A 6,007-nucleotide genomic window follows, 5' to 3' on the forward strand; every position below is an offset into this window, starting at 1 on the left:
CCTCAATGGCCCCTTTATTGTTGAATGTGTCACCACCATTCATATTTACCACAGACCTAGACGCAATGACTGGCGCTTTAGTAGACACAAACATATAAATGACAAAAGAATAACTGTAAAGATCAGGTTGCAGAGGGTGAGACTGTGACCAGACCCAGGTGGGATGGGGCCATGCGGGAGGAGGGCCATGTGGGATGGGGCCATGCGGGAGGAGGGCCATGCGGCATGGGGCCATGCGGGAGGGGGCCATGCGGGAGGGGGCCATGCGGGAGGAGGGCCATGCGGGAGGGGCCATGCGGGAGGGGGCCATGCGGGAGGAGGGCCATGCGGGAGGGGGCCATGCGGGATGGGGCCATGCGGGAGGAGGGCCATGCGGGATGGGGCCATGTGGGAGGAGGGCCATGCGGGATGGGGCCATGTGGGAGGAGGGCCATGCGGGATGGGGCCATGTGAGAGGGGGCCATGTGGGAGGAGGGCCATGTGGGATGGGGCCAGCAGCTAATGTCAGCATGCAAGTCACTAACAGAGCATGGCGGTGACATCATGCGTTGCCCGTCTATTGCACCCTGAAGTCAGCTGCCGGCCTCTGCGCAAGCTGTGGAAAGGACACCGCACGTTGTGGAAGCAGAGGGGAGTAGAATTTTTTTTATGCGTTAAAGAACAGCATAGCAGTGGATATATATATATATATACCAGGAGAGGGGCATAAATACCAGGATGAGTCCTAGGATGAAGGATATCCACCAGGAAGGGGCCCAGGATGAGGCATATGCAAGTGCTTCTCACAAAATTAGAATATCATCAAAAAGTTAATTCATTTCTTTTCCAATTCAAAAAATGAAACTCATATATAGAGTCATTACAGAGTGATGTATTTCAGGTGTTTATTTCTGTGAATGTTGATGATTATGGCTTTTATGGTATATATATATATATATATATATATATATACACTCACTGGCCACTTTATTAGGTACACCTGTCCAACTGTGTGTTAAGACTTAATTTCTAATCAGCCAATCACATGGCGGCAACTCAGTGCATTTAGGCATGTAGACATGGTCAAGACAATCTCCTGCAGTTCAAACCGAGCATCAGTATGGGGAAGAAAGGTGATTTGAGTGCCTTTGAACGTGGCATGATTGTTGGTGCCAGAAGGGCTGGTCTGAGTATTTCAGAAACTGCTGATCTACTGGGATTTTCACGCACAACCATCTCTAGGGTTTACAGAGAATGGTCCGAAAAAGAAAAAAAATCCAGTGAGCGGCAGTTCTGTGGCCGGAAATGCCTTGTTGATGCCAGAGGTCAGAGGAGAATGGGCATACTGGTTCGAGCTGATAGAAAGGCAACAGTGACTCAAATTGCCACCCGTTACAACCAAGGTAGGCAGAAGAGCATCTCTGAACGCACAGTGCGTCGAACTTTGAGGCAGATGGGCTACAGCAGCAGAAGACCACACTGGGTACCACTCCTCTCAGCTAAGAACAGGCATCTGATGGCTACTTTCAGCAGGATAATGCGCCATGTCATAAAGCTCGAATCATCTCAGATTGGTTTCTTGAACATGACAATGAGTTCACTGTACTCAAATGGCCTCCTCAGTCACCAGATCTCAATCCAATTGAGCATCTTTGGGATGTGGTGGAACGGGAGATTCGCATCAGGGATGTGCAGCCGACAAATCTGCGCCAACTGTGTGATGCCATCATGTCAATATGGTCCAAAATCTCTGAGGAATGCTTCCAGCACCTTGTTGAATCTCTGCCACGAAGAATTGAGGCAGTTCTGAAGGCAAAAGGGGGTCCAACCCGTTACTAGCATGGTGTACCTAATAAAGTGGCCAGTGAGTGTATATATATATATATATACACACACCAAGAAGGAGCCCAGGATGAGGGAATTATATATTCCTGGGGGGCATGTATACCAGGAAGGGGCCCAGAATGGGAGCACATATACCAGGAAGGGACCCAGGTTGGAGGCATAAATATACCATTAAGGGGCCTAGGATGAGGGACATATATACCAGCATGGGGGACGTTTTACCAGGATGGGGTACAAACCGTATATACCAGGATGGGGGCTATGTATGCCAGAATATGCCACATTTACCAGAAAAGGCCCCAGGATGGGGGAGGCATATATACCAGGATGGGTGACATGTATACGTGGATAGTCCCAGTATGGGGAACATATATATCAGAAAGGGGCCTAGGATGGGGGACATGACTACATAATGTGGGAGAGGGGGCAACACGTCATTATAGTATTTAGAACGGTACAAGGGCCCATACATCTGACCAACATGCAGGTAGGGGGGCCGAGTCCAAATATATTTATTTATTGTAGTGTGGCTATTGGTCACATAGTCGATGGGAGGTGTGTCACAGAGATGACTTGTCTCTGTGATGTAACCCGGAGTTTTTCTCTAGTGCATGAAAGCACTAAGATTCGTTTGTTGAACCTGGGACCAGGTTGCGGGTAGCTATGAGAGATGGGCGGGTCAGGCTGCCCACATACCTCACCTCTGGGTGTGGTTACAGCCTATATAATGGAGGCTGTTGTTTGACACATGGTCGGTGTGTTGGGAGGGAGAAGGCCTCCTGTGTGTTTGACTCCAGGCTGAGCCTGAATACTGGACACTACCCCAGCCTGTGTGCTCACAGGCCTGGCGGAGCAGAGCCCTGCTATGGATATTTGTACTTTGTGTTGCCTGATCTAAAGGCTGTTTACTTTGTTTTTACGTCTGGGGTTTATGAAGCAATAAACCCCCATGAACTTTTCAAGGAACGTGCACCGGAGTGAGTACAACCCTTACAATATATACAGTGGGTACGGAAAGTATTCAGACACCTTTAAATGTTTCACTCTTTGTTTCATTGCAGTCATTTGGTAAATTCAAAAAAGTTCATTTTTTTCATCTTGACTGAAAAAAAGCAGAAATGTAGAAATGTTTGCAAAATTATTAAAAAAGATAAACTGAAATATCACATGGTCATAAGTATTCAGACCCTTTTGCTCAGTATTGAATAGAAGCACCCTTTTGAGCTAGTACAGCCATGAGTCTTCTTGGGAATGATGCAACAAGTTTTTCACACCTGGATTTGGGGATCCTCTGCCTTTCTTCCTTGCAGATCCTCTCCAGTTCTGTTAGGTTGGATGGTGAACTATTTATGATTATGGTGACGATGGTGATGAAGCAATGGAGGAAAAAACTTTGATGCTAGTAACGATTGCCTAAAAGGACGTACTGGGAAGCAGGTGGGCAGGTGCCAGCTTTAGGTAAAGACAAGACTTGAGGTCCAACATTGGCAGTACAGATGTGTCCAGGGCCGGACTGGCCATCTGGCAATTCTGGCATGTCTGGTCCTGGGCCGCCTTGTCTGCTACATTGTTAACAGAATCTGAGTTCTCAAGACATCCGTACCGTTAAGAGTTTTGACGGAGCACAAAGTCGCTGACTCCGTCACTTACCCCAGCAGGCCATGGGTATCATTAGAAATATTGGTCTTGTCGTAAATCTTGCTTTCCTCCATCCAGGGTAATATTAGTAATATATCCAACGGTGCTTGGGGACAGTGGCAGCATGGGCCAGTGTGATTTCAAATGCCAGGGCTGAATTTCAGCCCCAGTCCGTACCTGGATGTGTCCATAATCTTTGTGAGGAGCTGGCCATGGACTAAAGACTATTGGACCAATGGACGTAGAGCCGAGTCCACGGCTCTAAGGCTAAGTGCACACGTACCGGAACTCTCGCGGAAATTACCGCGAGAATTCCGGAATTCCAGTCCGCGGGAAAATCGCATTTTAAATCGCCGCGATTTTCCCGCGGAAAAACTAGCATTTTGCAAGTGTAATTAGCTTGCAAAATGCTAGCGTTCTCCAAGCGATCTGTAGCATCGCTTGGAGAACTGATTGACAGGTTGGTCACACTCGTCAAACATAGTGTTTGACAAGTGTGAGCAACTTTTTACTACTGAGGCTGCCTATGCGGCATCAATAGTAAAAGATAGAATGTAAAAAAAAAAAAAAAAATAGTGTTATTCTTACCTTCCGACGTCCCGCGCAGGCGTTCCCAGTAATCCTTTGCGAAAATGCCCGCGATGACGTCAGTTCTCGCGGGATCGCGACGTCTCGCGGTAATTCGCGATGACGTTGCGCAAATGACCGCGAGACTTCGCGATCCCGCGAGAACGGACGCCATCGCGGGCATTTTCGCAAAGGACTACTGGGAACGAGAGCGTGAAGACAAGCAGGAAGACTGCGCGGGACGTCGGAGGGTAAGAATAACAATATTTTTTATTTTAAATTCTATTTTTTACAGGGATATGGTACCAAAAGCCTGGAGGACAGTCTCCTCTCCTCCGGACCGTGGGTACCATCCGCAAATGTTCTGCTTACTTTCCGCATGGTGGGCACAGCCACCTGCGGGAAGTATGCGGAACAATGCATTCCTATGGATGCGGGATCGCCGCGATTCCGCAAATTAATGAGCATGCTGCGTTTTTTACCGCAAAGAGATTCCAAGCCGCGGAGACACCATCACGTGTTTCTCAACGCAAGCAATGACCAGCCAGGTCTTTGCCCGGGAAGACAGTTTCCTACTCCACACTGATGAGGGGCAATACCCCGAAACAGCTGTATGTGGATGGATACCATGTTTTGGCATAGGTGGTTTCCTTCATTGGAGACTGCCCTTCCCGTGGTTGTTCCTTCCCGGGCAAAGACCTGGCTGGTCATTGCTTGCGTTGAGAAACACGTGATGGTGTCTCCGCGGCTTCTGTTTTGCATGTTTTACATATTTCCCATAAGGGATGGGGGCAGTGCTCTAAAATCACTGCGTTGAGAAACACGTGATGGTGTCTCCGCAGTGTCGGATGTTGATCTCCATGAGTTCATTCATCCTCCTCTTCATACCCGTTCCTGTCAGTCCGCCTGCGTATCCGTTTTCCGCTATTTTGGCGGATTCGGACTGACTGGAAAAACTGAAGTGTGAAACAGGCCTTATCTGTACACACGTGCTACGGTTGTGGTATGTCGTCTGGATTTGAGGAACTATTCTAAAGACTTTGATGCTGGCTGGAGCAGAATACATGTTTATTGTTATGATATTCGTTGACTGGAGGAGCATGGACTGTGACTGCAGACTATAGGGAGATACAAAAACTATGGCCCAACCAAAAGTTGGGAGACAATGGGTATCGCCTGGTACGAGGGCAGTGGAACTACTGGCCCAGCGGAGGGGATCTTATGGACTGGGGGCATTACCAAAATTGCTGTAAGACTATGGACGTCAAAAATAACAAAAAATAGTTGCATCGTTAACCTACCTTGATACAGGAAAGATGTATATCTTTGTTCCGTGTTAGCCAGTGGATAGAAAAATATTCAGGATTGAGAGTCTTCAGTAGTTGATACCTTTTAATGGCTAACTGAAAAGATGGTAATACATTGCAAGCTTTCGAGACTACTCAGGTCTCTTCATCAGGCTAGACTAATACAAAATCTGAAGTCACATATTTATGCACAATACAGCCTAGAAAAAATGCAATAGATAAGACAAGTGACGTGAAGCAGAACTTTCAATATGGGAGAGGGAGAAACATAAATATAAACATTGGACCAGTTCATAGATAAGGAGTCTGGATGTTTTATGGTCCTCTGATTGGGGTCTAGTTCTGTGTTGCCCCACAAGGTTTTAAAAGGAAATTCCTTAATTGATGTAAAAAGACATAAATCCATGCGACACATTCATTCCAGCACTGAGAGTGTCAAAGTTCGTCATAAATTTGTACTCCCAAACTCGTCTCTCTCTCTGAGATGTGAAGTTACCTTTCAATACCAGTAATTTCATATCCATGCTGCTGTGATCAGGGATACAGAAATGTTTTGCCACAGGTAGATCCATTCTTTTTTCTCTTATTGTGTGACGATGAGCATTCATCCTTGTTCTAAGCTTTTGCCCTGTCTCCCCCACATACAGACCCCCAGTTGGACATTTAGTACA

The sequence above is a fragment of the Dendrobates tinctorius genome, unplaced genomic scaffold (genome assembly GCF_039654945.1).
Source record: "Dendrobates tinctorius isolate UK_male_01 unplaced genomic scaffold, ASM3965494v1 ptg000158l, whole genome shotgun sequence".
Classification (NCBI taxonomy): Eukaryota; Metazoa; Chordata; class Amphibia; order Anura; family Dendrobatidae; genus Dendrobates; species Dendrobates tinctorius.